The sequence below is a fragment of the Protopterus annectens genome, chromosome 5.part1 (genome assembly GCF_019279795.1).
Source record: "Protopterus annectens isolate FY-2018-M chromosome 5.part1, PAN1.0, whole genome shotgun sequence".
Lineage (NCBI taxonomy): Eukaryota > Metazoa > Chordata > Ceratodontiformes > Protopteridae > Protopterus > Protopterus annectens.
Window position 1 is genome coordinate 792,078,473 of NC_056736.1, and position 17,566 is coordinate 792,096,038.

Sequence of the window (17,566 nt, forward strand, 5' to 3'; positions counted from 1 at the left end):
TAGAGTATCGACATCATTTGGGGATTCAATAATGGCTCCCAGTTTGCAGTCATCTGCTAACTTTGTTAACCAGAGTCCCTTACTGTTGGCCTGTACTTCAGAGAAGTAGATGCCAAACAAGAGAGGTCCCAGGACTAAACCCTGAGGTACTCCACTTGTCACTTGTCTGGAACTGGATTTGGAGTCAGCTACTTTTACAGTGTGGGTTCTGTCATTAAGCCAGTTGGCAACCCATCGAGTGACATAGGGATTAATGCCCAGCTTAGTATGTTTATCTATGATTCCACAGTGGGGGATGGTGTCAAAGGCCTTGGCGAGGTCCAGATAGGCTGTGTGGACTGCCTTACCCTCATCCACAGCTCTGGAGTCTAACTCGAAGAAGTCAATCAGGTTCAGGAGACAAGATCGGCCCTTCACGAACCCAAACTGGGTGGGGTCCAGTGTTTTAAGGTTGCCAATGTCTTTGTTTATCAATTCCATGATAATACATTCCATGGCCTTGCAGATCAGGCTTGTCAGACTGGTGGGGCGGTAGTTCCTGGGATCCAAGGTGGATCCCCCCTTGTGGAGTGGGATAACTGTAGCTGTGCACCACTCAGTGGGCATGAAGCCTGAGGTGAGGGTATGGTTAAACATGACACTTAGGTGAGGTGCCAGTTCATTTTGCAGTTCATGTAGTACACAGCCCGGGATGTCATCTGTTCCCATGGAGGCTGTATTCTTAGCTTTGGAGAGTGCATTTATTACCTGTGTGGCCATTATTACCAGAATTTGGCAATCTTCCAGTATTGAGATGGACCATTTAGGGGGTGAGTGGGGGCTGAAGTTGGCCACTGAATCGATCTGCCGGGATATTGGCAATATCCTTGGGATCAGTATATTTAATGCCATTCTGCTGTAGCTCAGAGCAGATCTGAGCATTGCCATTTAAATTCTTGACATAGTTATAGAATGCCTTGTGGTTGTCTTTGGAATCTTTGGCAATTTTATTTTCGTAACTAGCTTTGGAGGATTTTATGAGGGATCTCAGCTTCTTACTGAGGCTGGTAAGGGAGTTTTTTGCATCCTGGGATTTTCCTCTTTTCTGCAACAGTTTCTTCCTTTTGTTGTAAAGTTTGTTTATGGCAGAGGACCACCAGATTGGCTTCCTTTTTTTGGAGGAGAGCATCTTGGTTCTATTTGGGATGGCACGATTCATGCATGAGTGGATGTGCTCATACAGTGCCTTAGTGTAGGACTCAGCAGTCAAGCTTTCAGTTCCCATCTGCATGGGTGTCATGAAGTTTGTAACTTCTGACTAGAGTAGCATGAAGTTGGCTTTGGAAAAGTTTTTTATGGAGGTTTCCTTACTGGGGGTGGGGGTGGGGGGTGGGATGTGGATGTTAAGGGTGATTAGCTTATGGTCTGACCTGACCAACGAGGGGGTGACCATAGGTGTTGAGCATCGATTTCCCATGTTGGTAATGACCAGGTCTAGGATATTGGTGCCCGTGGTGGGACTATGGATTAGTTGATCCAGGACATTAGAATTTATGAATTCCAAGAAGTTTTGGGCAAAGGTGTTGGTACATGAGTAGTTTTCCCAGTTAATGGCAGGGTAGTTGAAATCACCCAGTATTAGGGTGCTTGGTTGTATATTAATATTTTCCAGTATGTTTAGAAAGGTGTAGTGAGAATCTTGGGGCATGGTGGAGGATCTGTAGCAAACTACAATTTGGATTGCAGTCTTACCTAGTGTTAGTTGCGCCTGGAGAATTTCAGACACATTGTGTTGGGCAACTAAACTGGTGGTGGGAATATCCTTGGTGAATATGGACACTCCTCCACCTTTAGTGTTTTGATCCTGGTTTGGTGGCCGAAAAGTGTGGCAAGAGTTGCAGCTTGGTATTGCAGGGGTGCTCTCTGGAGCCTTGAACCAGGTCTCAGTTACTGCACAGATATCAATGTTCTCCATTTTTAGGAGTGCCTCGAGAGAGTGCATTTTGAGGTTTAGACTTCTAGCATTGAGTAGCATTACCTTCAGATTTTGCATGCTTGTACCTGTTATAGTGGTGGTGGTTTTGTCCTTTGAACTTTGCCTAAAAAAGGCACTATAGGGGTGGCAAGAGCCTTAGCCAGTAACCTGAATCCCAGGGGCGACAAGTGCAGACCATCTCTTGCAAAGCATCGTGGTCTGTCGATCATGTTGTCCCAGGCAGATAGATACTAGATCCCCTTTGAATGACACCAGATGCTTAGCCAATTGATGAAGTCAATCATTTTGTCCTTATATTGTGGTATCTTTCTGGGTGAAGGCACGATGCTACTCAGGGCTAGGGTCATATGTGTGTGAGTGTGTGTGTGTGTGTGTGTGTGTGTGTGTGTGTGTGTGTGTGTGTGTGTGTGTGTGTGTGTGTGTTTATATGTATATTCCACTGAGGAGGTGGCATAGAACATATATATCTGTAGGGCACACAGCAGGACAGCCCTGTAAGTCCCACAGTGAAATCGTACTCCAGTTCCAGGAACTTGCATGGCTACAGCAGTATTACCATTCCCAGAAGTGCGGCACCACACACACTCAACATTCTGACTGTGCTGCTGACAGTCATAGCAGTGACAAAATCAGTAGTAGATATAGACTTATCTAGCACTGTGCCTTCTATTACTGATGGTAAAATCAAGTTACTCAATAGAGAATGATCGCTAAATACTTTGGTGCATAGAACAGCACTTTGTTTCTTACATTTGAAAAAACACATGACTCCCTTTAAAGACACCACAGTATTAATATTAAGGCACACATTGTATTGCACATTAGGCTATGTCTGATTGCTTCTTTTGGATGGCTTATGTTGCAATCACTGCTACTTTAGACAAATCACTTGTAAGACACCAAATAATAACAGCAAAGTCTCATAAAAATAGTAAATAGCCTTGAGTAAGCTGGGTCTTCTCATAACTTAATTTTGCTGGTGCTTTATTCTCCACTTCTGCTTTGATTTAATCAGAATAATCTGAAAAAAAAAAAAATATATATATATATATATATATAGAGAGAGAGAGAGATCTTTTGCAGTAAATTGTAGGTTCTGATTACAGTAAATAATCAGTGCTAGACAGAAATGTCCCCTTACTGCAGCCTTGTTTGTGCCAATTATAGATCCACTTACTATAATGCTGGATATTGCTATCCATCGGATAGGAACAGACTACATTCCATCAGTTTATGCAGTTGGATTATTGTTTGTTTGTTTCTTTCTTTCAGCTTTTCCCTGTTAGGGATCGCCACAGTGGAACTCCGGTCCGCTAATGATTGGCAGTAGATTTTGACGTGCTGGCTTGTCGGGCCTAATGCACAACCTTCAATGAAGGAACGCCCATTCATGCATGTCGCCACACAGAAGACACTCTAACTGAGAATCGAATGGGCAACGTCTAACTGTGAGGTGACAACGCTACCGCAGCACCACCACCGCAGTACAGTTGGATTATTGTTACTGTCTATAAATAAGAGTTACCAATTTCAGGGGAAATATTTGATACATTTCAGCATATTATGGGTTACAATACAAAACTCCCAAAACTATGGGTTTGCAGTTAAGTTTAAAAGAAATCAAAGACATGTATAGTACCAACAGCATTTATAATAAGATTATTTTGTTTAACTTATCTGTGCCCAATGTAAAAATGGATGAACAGAACTGTGATGTGTATATGAATAAAAAAAATTCTTATACCCCTAAACAATTATCTTTGTTGGATTCAATGAATGTTTTGAAATGTATATGTTTCCAACATTGAAATGTTGTTAAATTTGTAGTCTGGCCTTCCTATGCTGACTTGCGTTAAGTTGCATAAAAAATTTTATATATTTCTGTAGAAGGATAGACTAGAATTCTGTGAGACAACTTGATTAGAAGTTGGAATTAAGGTGAAATAATGTTACCATGTCATATTGTTCATAAGTATTTTTCTACTTTTGACAGATATCCAATATAGTATTTTAGCATCTACTAATAGTCTTACCAATTGTGCTGTAGAGGCAATCTAACCATATCATCAGCTTTGCCCTTGAATTGTTTGTTTTTTCTTGACAGCCCATGATCAAATTAAGTTACTACTGAATGTACATACTTTAACAGAGGTGGTGTTAAAAATCTAAGACTATATATCTGTTCTGCAGACTATGAATAACATTGAGGCTTATATTCGTTTAACTGTAACTTGAATTCTTGCCACAAAGGGCAAGATGTGTCATGAAGTTATTACTAATATCACAAGACTGATTCTAGGTTTTTCTGTACGTAGAAATAATCTCAATACAGATATAAATCAAAAAATTGTTTACACTTTATAGTAATACTGAAAGTGTGCCATGTATCATGTATTACAAAACAAGATATATGTCTTAAGCATATAAAGATATTATAAGAAAATTGACAAAAGTAACTACCGATAAACAAAAGTGGGATGAGTATAATATGGCCAGAAAAGATCAGACTATATGGTTAAATTCACATTAATCAGAAGTTAATGATAGTAATTTTATTCAGATAAATATAACTGAAGTAAAATACTTTTTTCACTTGAGAATAAATTTGATTGATCTCACTCTGCTAGTGAAGCGCTAGCATTATGTGTATATTGTTGGTGGACTTGTATTATCACACACAAAAGATGGAAGCAGAAATTTTTATAAAATGTTGACAATTTTACTATTGTTTATATACCTGACTTATTGCTGTTAGATAAGGTTGATCATTTTGGAAAAAAGCATGGTTTAAATCTGGTATATGCATTAATGACAACTAAAAGATTGATTTGAAAAATTAGAAAATCAATAAGATGATGGAATTTCTTAAAGGAAATTGGTGTGCAATACATCTGCAATATACTATGTGAGTTTTGATGTGCTGTAACTAGAAAATAAGTGATATGGAATTGTTTAAGTTTTGGCAATGGAGATATAAAGTAAACAATATGCTTAAAAATCTTGTTAATGTTTCGATTACTATGGTGAAAGGATAGAATAAATCCTCCTGTTCTTCTGCTGACTAATAAAAATAATCCAATTTAAAAAATCACATGGTTTCAACTCACAAAGGCTATTAACACTAATATTGTTTTAATATTGTCTTGCATTTCTCTATATTTGTAAGTCCTGTTTGATCCTCTTATTTGTAAGCCCTGTTTTGATCTTCTTATATAAGAGAAGGCAGTAACATTTTAATCTGTCTGATAAAATACAGATTAATAATTTGTAATCAGTGTTTTGTGGTCATATCAGCCTGTAGATGGGACCCTTCTCATATTTTACTACAGGAGTCGCAGTGATACAGTTCTTTGATGGAAAGATTACACTTTCATTTTGGACATTTAAGAAAACTCTGTTTAATTGGTAAATTATACTCTTTAGAATTACACCACCATATTTAAGGTCCTTTATTTTTTTTAATTTTATTTACTAGCTCTTCTGAGATAGAAATTTATTTCAGCAACGATTCAATATTACTATTGGTCTGCTTTTTGCATTATTTGTGATGAATTTATATATAAATCCCTAACTCTTTTCTAGTATTTTCTATGTACAGTTGTTCATGCTACTTTTGGCTTTAACATCATATTACTTGTCTAATACCTTCAGGATACTGCATACATTTATCTGAGTGTCTCTTTTTATCAGATTAGAATTTGTGCACAAACGTTTACAACCTATAGGAAAGGAGAACAATTTCACTCTTTCTAATTCCATATCTGCTATACATTTTATTAATATTTTGTTTAGTGATTTAGCTGTATCTATAAATATAAAATCACCCCTTTAAACTTTTAAAGTTGCTATATTTAAGTTCTCTCACATTTTTTCAATTTTCACTCCCATTCATTTAATCTAGCCCTGCACCAATATCGGGTTTTATGACAAGCAATGCTAGTATTAAACTGCCATTATCATTATAAGATAAAATAACTATTTCTTTATTTAGCCATCATTGTATTCATGTAAAGAGAGATCCTATTTACTGTAGCATTTTGTTATTATTTGTAGTTAAAGTGAAAGTAAGGATATCATAGTGCAACAATAGACATGGATTACCCTAAATGAATCACTTTTTGAACTTGTCTTTATACTGTCACGTCTTGTTTCAGTTCCAAAATCATAAGTGTAGTGAGTAAACCATAATGAATTTAATTATTTAAAATCACTTAAAGGTGCCATATATTCACACATTTACATGGCTTTTTGCCAAGTCTGAGACTCTTGGGTCTTTACTAGCATCTGTCTTATCCAAAATCAAAATGAAATCATCCCCAACGTCACTTTAATTTTAATATTGTTTTTCAAATGTATTTTTATATCACAGTATTCAGTACATCTTTTCTAATGTGAACAACCTGTTTTGGTATTCAGCATTTACTATGACAAACATTCCCTTGGTTTGAGGAGTTAAAACTAAATCAGGAGCATAACACAACTCCATTCTAAAATAGGGCTTCACATTTTTTTCTTTAAAGAAGACTTTCCTAAAGTGGTAAAAGTCTTGAAGTCAAAACTCTTTATATCATTTTTCAAAAGATGACTTTTTGTAGAAAGAAAACAGCAGATTTATTGAATCTGAAATGTCTCCTTTTATGACTATTGTTTAAACCATTAATGTTTTATTATTACATTTTAAATGCTGCACTCATGACATATGATATATGTTGCATACATTCTGAGGTACTTCATTTCTTATATGAAGTAAAATATCCCAATTTTACTATTGCAAAGATAATCGTTTAATAGCAAACAACATTTTTCTTAAAGTCATGTTAGATCTCAAAAATGCCTATGTAAAAATAAATGTATACTAGTTTAGCTACATATTTTAGAATTCATAAAATTTCAAATCCATTTAGCATTATTCCCAGCTGAACTACCCCTGTCACATCACTTTCACAAACATGCTATGTACACGTATATATATATATATATATATATATATATATATATATATATGTATATTTACAAGAAGATGTAGATATAGACATATTAGTGATGTTACCTAAGAAATGGAAAAAAATATGTTTTTGTTTATGAATCTGTTAAATAAACTTGACATTATGAAGACCATTTCTGCAAAGGTACATTTAATATGCACTGTATAATTATAAACTCTTACTGAGGGCCAAAAATGTGAGGAGAGTACATAAGATGGATTAGATATGTAAGGCTGGATGGTGCAGTGGTGCAGCAGTTATGTTGTTGCCTTACAGTAATAGGTTCTCCAGTTTGATTCTCAGCTGGGGTGCCTTCTGTGTGGAGTCTGCATGTCCACCCTGTGTCCGTGTGGGTTTCCCCCAGGTGCTCCAGTTTCCTCCCATATTATAGGTTCATAGGTTCATAGGTAGGTACTAGGCTATCGGCCCAAGGGCCTATGTAAGCCTAGCCAACAAGGTTCCCTGGCTTACGCCACCCAAGAAAGTTATTTTCCTGTACCACTGTCAAGTAGAGACACAGAAGTGATCCCCAGGGTGTATTTCCTATTTCACATCCATTCATCAAGATTTTTCTTGATGGGTAGCCTGTTCCAGAGTATGGGAAGTCTCTGGGACAGGAATCTATCCCTCCAGCATGTCAAATTTATTGTAGTGACAAATATTAGGTCCCTAGAGTGTATAGCTCGGAGGGATTGGGATTTCTTTAGGTATAGCATGACCAACAGCTCTGGGTTTGACGTAGCTTTATAAGTTAGGCAGAGATCACCTCAGAGTAGGTGATATGCTATGGTGTAAAGCTGGCGTTTTTTGAGGAGGTCAGTGTAGGGCATTTGTTTGAGGTCAGTAATCCTCTTTGTGAGGTACTTCTTTGGCCTTTCCAGCTGCTGCAGATGTCTTGTGAGGTACATTCCAAAAGGGGCATTGTACTCTATAATGGGTCTAATGAGTGTTGAATAGAGGGGAACAATGACCTCTTTTTTCCTGGATGAGAACCCTTTTATAATGAGGTGTGCCATGTAGAAGGACTTCCTGACTACTGTGGCGATGTGACTATCAAAGGAGAGACTACTGTCCACCTGGGTCCCAAGGTCTCTTATCATGCATTCGGTGTTAAGTAGATTGCTGCCTATGTGGTAGTTCATGGGTACAGAGTTTTTACCAAAGGGGATGACACTGCACTTTTTGGCATTGAGCTTGAGGCCATGGCTCTGACACCAGGCTTCTGTCTCAGCGAGGCCCTTCTGTAGGATGTCCACATCATTTGGGGACTTGACTATGGCATCTAGTTTGCAGTCATCTGTGTACTTCATTAGCCAGAGGCCTTCTGTGTTAGGCTGTACTTCAGAGAAGTAGATACCAAACAGGAGAGGTCCCAGGACGGAACCCTGTGGTACTCCACTTGTCACTGCTTTGAGGTCAGATTTGGAGTCAGCAACTTTTATAGTGTGGGTTCTGTCAGTGAGCCAGTCGGCAACCCATCTTGTGATGTAGGGATTTATGCCTAGTTTAGTGAGTTTAGCTATAATTCCAGAATGGGATGGTGTCAAAAGCCTTGGCAAGGTCAAGATAGGCTTTGTGAACCAACTTACCCTCATCTACGGCTTTGGTGACTTCCTCAAAGAAGTCAATCAGGTTCAGGAGGCATGATCTGCCTTTCACAAACCGGAACTGGGTGGGATCCAGAGTTTGGAGGTCACCAATGTCTTTGTTTATGAGTTCCATGATGATATGTTCCATGGCCTTGCAGACTAGGCTCATCGGGCTAATAGGTCGATAGTTCCCGGGATCAGTGGTGGCTTCCCCTTTGTGGAGTGGGATAACTGTTGCTGTGCACCATTCAGTGGGCACAAAGCCTGTTGCAAGGCTATTATTGAACATGGTGCTTAAGTGGGGAGCCAGTTTGTTCTGAAGTTCGTGTAAAACGCAGCCTGGGATGTTGTCCGGTCCTATGGATGCTGTGTTTTTGGCTTCAAAGAGTGCAGCTTTTACCTGTGTAGTTGTGATTACAGGGACTCTGCATTCTTCCTGTATAGATATGGGCCCCATTAGGGGGTGAGAGGGGGGTAAAGTTAGCACTGAACCTATCTACCAGGATGTTGGCAATATCAGTTGGTTCTGTAATTTTCTTGCCTTTGTGCTGTAACTCAGGGCAGATCTGGGTGTTGCCATCGAGATTCTTGAAATAGCTATAGAAAGCTTTGTGGTTGTCCTTGGAATTAGTGGCAATTTTGTTTTCATAGCTAGCTTCGGAGGATCTTATAAGGGATCTCAGTACTGAGGCTGACCAGGGAGCTCCTCCACTGATGGGATTTTACTCTCTTTTGCAACAGTTTCTTCCTTCTGTTTTACAGTTTGTTTATGGCAGGGGACCACCAGATTGGCTTTCTTTTTTTGGAGGATTGCATCTTGGTTCTGTTTGGGATAGCACAATCCATGCACTCGTGTAAGTGCTTATAGAGTGCATTTGTGTAGGATTCAGCAGTTGTAACTGTATTGTCCATCTACATGGGTGTCATGAAGTTCACCACTTCTGTCTTAAGAAGCCTGAAATTGGATTTGGAGAAATGTTTTACTGTGGTTTCCTTAATGGGGGGTGGGGGCGGGATGTGTTTATCAAGGGTGATTAGCTTATGGTCGGATCGGACCAATGAGGAGTTGACTTCAAGTGTGGAACATCGGTCCCTCATGTTGCTAATAACTAGGTCTAGGATATTGTTGCCCCTGGTGGGGGTGTGGATAAGATGATCCAGGGCATTGGAGTTTATGAATTCCAGAAAGCGTTGAGCTAAGGAGTTGGTACACGAGTAATTTTCCCAGTTAATGGTGGGGTAGTTGAAGTCACCACTATTAGGGTGTTTGGTTGAACCCTAATATTTTCCAGTACATCAAGAAAAGAGGAGTGGGAATCCTGGGGCATGTTGGGGGATCTGTAGCAAGCTATAATTTGGATTGCAGTTTTGCCCAGAGTTAGTTGCACTTGGATAACCTCAGATGCATTATGCTGAGCAACTAGCCTGGAGGTGTAGATATCCTTAGTGAATATGGATACACCTCCGCCTTTGGTGTTTCAGTCCAGGTTACATGGCCGAAAAGAGTGGCATGCGTTATAACCTGGTAGTGCAGGGGTGCTCTCTGGAGCCTTGAACCAGGTCTCAGTCACTGCACAGATATCAATGTTCTCCATTTTAAGGAGTGCCTCAAGTGAGTGCATTTTGAGATTTAGACTTCTAGCATTGAGTAGCATTACCCTCAGTTTTTGCTTGCCTGTTCCTGTTATGGTGGTGAATTTGTTATTTGAACCTTGCCTAAAAAGGCACTATAGGGGCAGCAAGAGTCTTAGCCAGTATCCGGATTTCCAGTGTCTGGAACGTTTCTTCCTGGGCCTCGGCTGAAAATGGGCTTCGTTCCAAGTCGGACTTTCCAGGCAAACAAATGTTAAATAAAATAAATATATAAAATAAAATAAAAGATTTATGTATACCATTGTTGGTTTATAATTTCATCATTGTTTCATTTATAAAAATACATTTGTTTATATGTTATTACAGTCAATGATTACATAAATAATTTTCCGAACTTTACCTCTCACTTCATCTTCTTTATTCTGAAATATATGAAATAAGGACAAATTCAAAATACACCTGGCTTAACACTTTCAGACAGCGGTTTTCATTACCTTTCAGTCTTTGCCATGCAACCTGAAAGAGTTTCTTTGTGCCATCTGCTGAGTCAGTTTCCAGAAGCTAGTACAGTACTTCATATGCCTTGGTCTTCTCTTTTACAGCAGTTCTGTTCTCTTAACCACTCTTTTTGATAACCAGTATTCCTTCTTAGCCTGTCCCATCATTTCTATTTCCCACTTTTTCCTACATTCTTTCTTTCTTTTGATGACTTCCTGGATTTCTCCATTCAACTGCCAGTTTTTCCTTATCTAAATTATTTCCATATTTGGCTTGGCTACATATCTGTTTTACACCCCTCACACATGCTACTTTAAATTGCTGCCATTCTTCTTCTTCAACCTGACCTGTTTCTGCTCCCTAAGATGCTAGCGCCCTGAGTACTTCCCTGAACTCTTGTGCTTTTTTTCTCTAGTCACCTTCTAGATGTTCAGCTTAGTCTCTGTTGACCTTAAAGCTTTCTAATAGCTGATTCTGGTAACAAGTGGTTTATGATGTGGGTCAACTGTTTCACTGGGGGTGACTTTGTTATAGCTGATTTTACCCCAATGGCCATTCCTTTGCAGGAGGAAGTCTACATGAGTTGCATGTTGGCCACTTTTATATGTGATCTTGTCACTATCTTTATTACTAAACCATTTTGTGGCCAAGTATTTGGGAGACTGAAGTCTAGAATTTCCTCTCCTTCTTTATATCTGTTGTTAAGCAATCCTCATATCCTGTTCTTTCTGTCCTGATATGTGCATTCATATTTATTTATTTTATTTTACATTTGTTGACCGGGCTAGTCCAACTGGATATATTTCCATTTTCAGCAGAGGCCCGGGGAGAAAAGCTCCACATATAGACAAAAGGAGATACACCATGAGGACAAATGACATAATACACATTATTACCTATATCTTAAAACAGGACAAAAAAAAAGTGAAAGAACATGGAAAAGGAAATGTAATAAGATAACCGAAAGAACAGTATTTAACTTTCTAGCGAATCTAAGTAACATAATGTTGAACATTCTAACGTATTAATACCAAGGAGGAAGAATAAGATTAAAGAAAGAGAAGCAACAGTAGAGAGAGAGCAGATAGACATAAGGTAGTTAGAGAGAGACTCAGGGCCATAAAGATGAGCTATGACGAGGAGCAGTCTGTAAAGGTAGAAAAAAGAAAGGTAAGGGAGGAAGCAGAAGGGACAGACGAGTAGGGAGAGAAACGAGATTAATAGATGGAAATTATTTTAGTCAGGATTTGAGCAGGGACACATCCAGTGGCTTTTAAGGTAACTTCTGAGTTTTTGTTTAAACAAAACAGTGGAAGCAATGGAAGTAAGTTCAGAAGGTAGTTGATTCCAGTGTTTTCCAATGGTATTTGAAAAAAGGGAATCACCTGCTAGGTTTTTAGATTTGGTTAAGGTAAGTAGCAGTTTGCTAGATGAACGGAGGGAGTTTAGATTAGAGTAGGGGATGAAGAGGTTGGAGAGTATAGGTGTGTTGTGAGGTTGGTAAAATGCTCTATGAACAAATGTGAGTTGGGAAAGAAGTAACATGTTTGATAGTTCAAGCCAGTTAAGTTGCTGCAGATTCAGACAGTGGTGCGTTCTGAAAGGTTTACCAGTAAAAAATCTAGCTATATTATTGTACGTGGTAGATAGTTTAGAGAGAATATTTTTCTTGAGGTTAGTATAAATAGGTGAAGCATAGAGAAGAGGAGAAATCAGATGAGAGTGGGCAAGAGTAGCTTTGGCTGAAGAGGTTAAGAAAGTTTTAATTCTATAGAGAGAGCCGAGTTTTCTGTTTACAGCTTTAATGGTATTATTGATATGACAATCAAAGGTGAGGTTGTTGTCAATTGTGACACCTAGAAGTTTGGTTGTAAGGTCAGGTGATATAGTAGCTCCATTGTTAGATAGGATAGTAAAGTCTAATGTAGGGGATCTGGTAGTGGGCTTAAAAAGTAAGAGTTTGGTTTTTTTAGCATTTAGAAGTAGGCATCGTTTTGAGAACCAGGTTTCAACTTTGGAGAAAACAGCTTGAGTATTGCTTTGTAGTTCAGAGATGGATTTAGCAGAGCAAATTAATGTGGAGTCGTCAGCGTATTGTATACAAGTGGCCTGGGGAATCGCTGCTTGTAAGTCATTTATAAAGAGGGAGAAAAGAAGTGGTCCAAGAATAGATCCTTGGGGGACCCCAAGTGAGATAGGGAGAAGGGATGAGAGTTTGGTATCCCAAAGAACGGCTTGTTTCCTGTTTGTAAGATAGGAATTAAACCAGTGGACAGCCTTAGATTCTAAGGAGAGATTCAAGAATTTTCAAGAGAATGGAGTGGTTAACCATATCAAAGGCCTTAGACAGGTCAATAAAGAGAGCTGACGACAGGATGCTGTTATTACGATTCTTATTAATATGGTCTGTAAAAGTGAGGAGAGCGGTGGTTGTGCTATGAGAAGGCCTAAATCCATGTTGACAGTTAGTGAGAATGTTGTACTTTATTAAGTGGTCCTTTAACTGATGATGAACACATTTTTCCATGATCTTTGCTAGTGGGGACAAGAGAGCTATGGGCCTATAATTAGAGAGTTCATAGGAGTTACCTCCTTTGTGCAAGGGTATGATGTGAGAGATCTTCCAAATGTCAGGTATGGTTTCTTCATTTATGGTTCTGTTAATGAGAATAGATATGGGATAGGCAATTTCAGAGGCTGCTTTTTGAAGGAATTCAGATGGGAGTTGGTCAGCCGAGGGGGTGCAGGGTTTAAGTTTGTGGATACATTTTTGTATAAAGGCAGGGGAGATGGGTTGTAGCCTAAAGATTGGTAGTCTGGAGGATGCAGGGTCGGGGATACTAGTATAGTCACTAGAGAGGTGAGAGGCCAAAGAATTAATAGTATCAATAAAGAAAGAGTTGAAAGTATTGGCAGTATCAAGGGAGGAATTCTTTTCAGATCTGGTAGGGGATGGAGTGGTAGTCTGTCCAGGGTGTAGAAGCCTGTTTAGGGTTGACCAGAACTTTTGAGGGTTATTGCGATTAGCTTGCTGGAGATTGCTATAATAACTTCTTTTATCAGAGAAGATAGCTTTTTTAGTACTGTTTCTTAGGTATCTAAAGGTCTGTTGGTCTGCAGAGGATTTGCTAGCTCGCCATTTTATCCACGCTTTGTTTCTAAGTAGCATTTTTTGTCTTGTATCTTTAGATAACCAGGGGGCAGGTTTAGATTTAATTCGGATAGTGCGTGATGGGGCATGATTATCTAGAATAGTTAGGAATGTAGTATTGAAGTATTGCACAGCTTCTTCAAGAGGAAGTGCCTTTAGTTGGTTCCAATTGCAAGCACTTAGTTCAGTTCTAAATTGTATAGGGTTGAAACATTTGAGATTACGTAGGATCCTGTAGGTAGGTGTGTTGTTAGAGGCATTTCTTTGTCTAGTAATATAGGTTAGATTGTGATCGCTAAAGTCATCAGGTAGTACTCCAGACTGATATTTAATAAGAGGTTTATTAACGAGAATTCAGTCTAGAATGCTTTCTTTGTTGTTAGATTTATTGGTCCTAGTGGAGGCGTTTATTATTTGAGTAAAGTCATGGAGGTTAATATGTGAAGCTGGGTTATTAGTAGTTAAAGAGGACCAGTCCAGGTTAAAGTCTCCGAGAATTATGGTTTCTTGGGGATAGGAGGAGGAGAGCCAACTAAGGTTATTTTCTATAGTAGTAGAATTATTTCCCGGGGGTAGATATATACAGATAATATAGATGGACTTTTTAGGGTTTAGTTGTAGCTTTGAGATAAGAAGTTCAGTCTTGTTATTGTCCAGGTTATTGTAGGGTATTAATGTTACACTAAGTTCTGTTTTGAATAGGAGTGTAACTCCTCCGCCTTTTTTAGTTTTGCGGTCAAGTCTCAAGATGTTATAACCTGGAGGTAAGATTTCATTGTCTTTGGTACAGGGTTTTAACCAGGTTTCAGTTAAACAAAGAATATCAAAGGAGTGGTGTTGTAGAAGGGAGTGGAGATGGGTGATTTTATTATTGACACTTCGTATATTAAGGTGACCTATGAGTAGAGTGTTTGTGTTAGAGGTTGGTAGTAGTAGGGAAGAGTTTAGTGAAGTGGTTGCCACACCAGGTGGAGTAGTTAAGGGCCCTGGGTTGGGGTGGATGTCCCCATCAACCAAGGTAGAGTGGCTATGTTCAAGGTAAGCTATGATAGGGGAGTACAGTAAATATTTTGGTTTCTTAATCAAGAGATTTAGAATTTTAATGTGGGACAGTCTGTGATATCTGGCAAGGAGGTAGCTAGGGATAGACGTAATGTTTAAATGAGTAAGTTTTAGGCTTATGAGATCAGTGGCTGTATGTTTGGGTGAGTAGATAAAGTGGTAATTGGGATTTGATTCATAATAGGTTAGAAAGTAGGGTAGTGTGAGGGCAAGCAAAATAATAGGTGGAAGTGTTAGGTTTTCCAAAGTAGTTCCTAATACAGGGGTCTTGGATATTGGTTTGTAAGTTTTGGTAGACATATTGAGGTGAGAGAGAGAAAGGAATAAACTGGATATAGGCTAAGAGAATAGAGTGAGTAAATGAAACCAGGTGGATATCAAGGTAAGTGAGTAGTTATCGGGAGGGGAGGGTGCAAGGAGGAAGTAATAGAGGGAGGTATAACAGTTGGGCGGTACAGGTGAGGTAGGAGCTTAGGGTAGGTGAAGATATAGAGGAGGAGTGGTATGTAGGAGGCTAGGATAGGTGGAGAGAAGGAGGAGGTGTGGTATGTCAGGTATAAAGCTAGGGGTACGTGGGAGGGGTGGGATAAGGGGGTAGGGAGGGGAGCGAAGCGGGGCAGAAACAGCCAGAGAGGAGAGCGAAGTATATCAGCTAAGCAGAGTAGCTGAAACACTACTGTTTCTTGAGCTACGTAGTTTAGATATATGTAAAGGAGAATTTGTTAAAGAAAGATAAGAAGGTAGGCAGTAGTTAGCAAGAATATAACAGGCACAAGGAAAAATAGTTAGCAGAGGGACAGTGATAGGGGTAATAGAAAGTATGCAAGTAGAGATGTTCAAGATATAGTCAATTGATGAAGGATAGGAAGGAATAAGAGGGAAAAAGAGTGCAACAGGCCAGGAAAGCAAATTAGAGACAGTAAGGGAGCAGAAACAGGCAGGCAAGTGGGATATTAGTGGAGGAAAAGTTAGACAACCAGGGGTAGGAGGGAGTAGCAGTAAAAGAGGAAAGGTGTTAGGGGTAAGTATCTGAAAGCTGAGGGGAAAACCTTAGCTGGTGCCACGTGTGTGCTTCCACAATAGGACAAAACATAAACTAAAATAATTAGGCAAAGTGACATACAGGCAATAATGGAAGGTTTAAGCAGCAATAACCCGTCGTTCAAGAGGAGAATAGGGGTGCTTCTTGGGTGCCAACACAATTGTCCTGCTATGTTGCTTCAGTGATACCAAGTGAGATGGGTCAGCAGGGAGGGGACAACCTGATGAGGAGCACTAGGCTTTAATGAGGCAATAATGGAAGGTTTAAGCAGCAATAACCCGTCATTCAAGAGGAGAATAGGGGTGCTTCTTGGGTGCCAACACAATTGTCCTGCTATGTTGCTTTAGTGATACCAAGTGAGATGGGTCAGCAGGGAGGGGACAACCCGATGAGGAGCACTAGGCTTTAATGAGGCAATGATGGAAGGTTTAAGCAGCAATAACCCGTTGTTCAAGAGGAGAATAGGGGTGCTTCTTGGGTGCCAACACAATTGTCCTGCTATGTTGCTTCAGTGATACCAAGTGAGATGGGTCAGCAGGGAGGGGACAACCCGATGAGGAGCACTAGGCTTTAATGAGGCAATAATGGAAGGTTTAAGCAGCAATAACCCATCGTTCAAGAGGAGAATAGGGGTGCTTCTTGGGTGCCAACACAATTGTCCTGCTATGTTGCTTCAGTGATACCAAGTGAGATGGGTCAGCAGGGAGGGGACAACCCGATGAGGAGCACTAGGCTTTAATGAGGCAATAATGGAAGGTTTAAGCAGCAATAACCCGTTGTTCAAGAGGAGAATAGGGGTGCTTCTTGGGTGCCAACACAATTGTCCTGCTATGTTGCTTCAGTGATACCAAGTGAGATGGGTCAGCAGGGAGGGGACAACCCGATGAGGAGCACTAGGCTTTAATGAGACAATAATGGAAGGTTTAAGCAGCAATAACCCATCGTTCAAGAGGAGAATAGGGGTGCTTCTTGGGTGCCAACACAATTGTCCTGCTATGTTGCTTCAGTGATACCAAGTGAGATGGGTCAGCAGGGAGGGGACAACCCGATGAGGAGCACTAGGCTTTAATGAGGAAATAATGGAAGGTTTAAGCAGCAATAACCCGTCGTTCAAGAGGAGAATAGGGGTGCTTCTTGGGTGCCAACACAATTGTCCTGCTATGTTGCTTCAGTGATACCAAGTGAGATGGGTCAGCAGGGAGGGGACAACCCGATGAGGAGCACTAGGCTTTAATGAGGCAATAATGGAAGGTTTAAGCAGCAATAACCCGTCGCTCAAGAGGAGAATAGGGGTGCTTCTTGGGTGCCAACACAATTGTCCTGCTATGTTGCTTCAGTGATACCAAGTGAGATGGGTCAGCAGGGAGGGGACAACCCGATGAGGAGCACTAGGCTTTAATGAGGCAATAATGGAAGGTTTAAGCAGCAATAACCCGTCGTTCAAGAGGAGAATAGGGCTGCTTCTTGGGTGCCAAAACAATTGTCCTGCTATGTTGCTTCAGTGATACCAAGTGAGATGGGTCAGCAGGGAGGGGACAACCCGATGAGGAGCACTAGGCTTTAATGAGGCAATAATGGAAGGTTTAAGCAGCAATAACCCGTCTTTCAAGAGGAGAATAGGGGTACTTCTTGGGTGACAACACAATTGTCCTGCTATGTTGCTTCAGTGAT